General features: G+C 33.1%; 1 non-coding gene across 1 annotated transcript; it reads left to right on the top strand.

Annotated features, from left to right (window-relative positions):
* Nucleotides 1-1,914: 1,914 nt before the first annotated feature.
* Nucleotides 1,915-2,021, top strand: LOC126005778 (U6 spliceosomal RNA). Its single transcript, XR_007494813.1, has one exon. It is a non-coding gene; the product is annotated as a U6 spliceosomal RNA (small nuclear RNA).

The following is a 2,021-nucleotide window of genomic DNA, read 5'->3' as shown; positions in this document are numbered from 1 at the left end:
AATTAAGTTTTTATTTATAAATCAATTCTCTAAGTTGAGGTACAGTTTTATGACCATATTATAAAAGACTATTTTTATATCAGGGACAAATTTTATTGGTTTTTGGGCCACACCTAGTGGTGCTCAGGGGTTACTCCTGGTTCTGCACTCAGATATTACTCTTGGCTGGCTCAGTGATACATATGGGATGTCAGGAATTGAACCCATGTCAGTCACATACAGGGCAAATGTCTTCCCTGCTGTGCCATTGCTCTGGTACTTTATTATACTATTTTATTTTATTAAGGCACCATGGTTTACAACGTATTCATAAATGAGTTTCAGGTATACAATGTTCAGCACCAATCCTACCATAAATGTCAACTTCCCTCCACCAGTATTTCTAGGTTTTCTCCCAAACCTCACACCCTTTGATCTCAGTTCTGCCACGCAAGAATTACAATTTTAAGTTTGGTTGTTGAAATTTAAACCTCTTTTTCTCAGTGTTTTTGTATTAGGTATTTGACACTAAACTATATCACACCTTTATACAACTGATGTGACTAAAACCTCTTGACCAGACACTAATTATAGATGGTTGTTTATAAATGGTTGCTTTATTGGAAGGGTTTCATTCTCAAAACATTCAAGTACAATACACACCAGCAGAGTGTCCACTTCCCTCCACATTGTCCAACTGCTTATCCCCCTTTACCCTGTGTCCCTCTCCTTCTAACTAACAGTACTCAGCTTGACATGCTCCAGGTCCATCCATGTAATGGCAAATTGCATTATTCTATTTTGTCTTAATTGTGAGTATATTCCAATGTGTATATGTACCACAGTTTCTCTATCCATTCTTTTGATCTTGGATACTTGGGTCATTTGGCAACTGTGGAGAATGCTTCAATGAACACAAAGATGTAAATTACTTTTAGGGGAGACGTAGGGTCAATTCCTTGAAGTAGAAATATTGTATCATAAGGAATTTAAAATCCTACATTTTATGAGACGTGTCCACATTTGCCAAAAGACTGGACAAGTTGACATTCCCACCCTCTGTAAAGGAGAGTTCTTTTATCCTCACATTTATCCTCATACTAGCTACTTTAGTTATTAATTTTTCTTCATGATCTATGGGATTAGTAAGATATCAAGGTTTTTATCCATTTTGATTTGAGTGAAGTGTCAGAAGGGGTCTGGGTTTTAATTTTCTGTTTCTGATTATGTTTTTATTTTGCATGTGAATGACCAGTTTTCAAAACAAAATTTGCTGAAGAGGTTTCATTGCTCCAATTAACACATTTTGCTCCTTTTTCTAAGATATATTGTCCACAATGACTCAGGATCTGTCTATGGACTTTCAATTTTATATCATTGGTCTAAGAACCTTCTTATTCCAATACCACATTTTTTATTATTAAAAGTTTTATTGTATGATTAATAACTGGTGAAAAAGTCTCCAGTATTATTTTCCCAAGATCTGCTTTAAATATCTGTGGTGGATAGAGATGTATTAATTCATCTAAATTTCAAATCATTGGATATATGTCTTTTTAAGATATTATGTGTATTTTAAAGTCTGAAATATTGTAAAGCTTTTGAAAAGATAGTTATTTTAATAATATCAATCCTTACAACCCATGAGCACAAACTGTGTTTCCATTTATTGTGTCTACTTTATTTTTATATTGATAAAAATAAATTTTGTATAAATATAAATAAAATAAAATACAAAGATATTTGTATATACTTTATACATTTTTGTATAAAAACATGTCAACCAGGATTATTTTCCATATTATATGTGCAAATTTTGTGGATGATAATTAGTAGGCAGAAATGTTTAGGAACATGTGAAAACAGAGAAAATAATAGACAATTAACACTAGGGAGTAGTATGTAAAAGAATAGTAATGAAAATCACAACACGGAGTGCTTGCTTCGGCAGCGCATATACTAAAATTGGAACGATACAGAGAAGATTAGCATGGCCCCTGTGCAAGAATGACACGCAAATTCGTGAAGTGTTCCATATTAAA

The sequence above is a fragment of the Suncus etruscus genome, chromosome 3 (genome assembly GCF_024139225.1).
Source record: "Suncus etruscus isolate mSunEtr1 chromosome 3, mSunEtr1.pri.cur, whole genome shotgun sequence".
Lineage (NCBI taxonomy): Eukaryota > Metazoa > Chordata > Mammalia > Eulipotyphla > Soricidae > Suncus > Suncus etruscus.
This window is presented reverse-complemented; position numbering and strand designations above follow the sequence as displayed.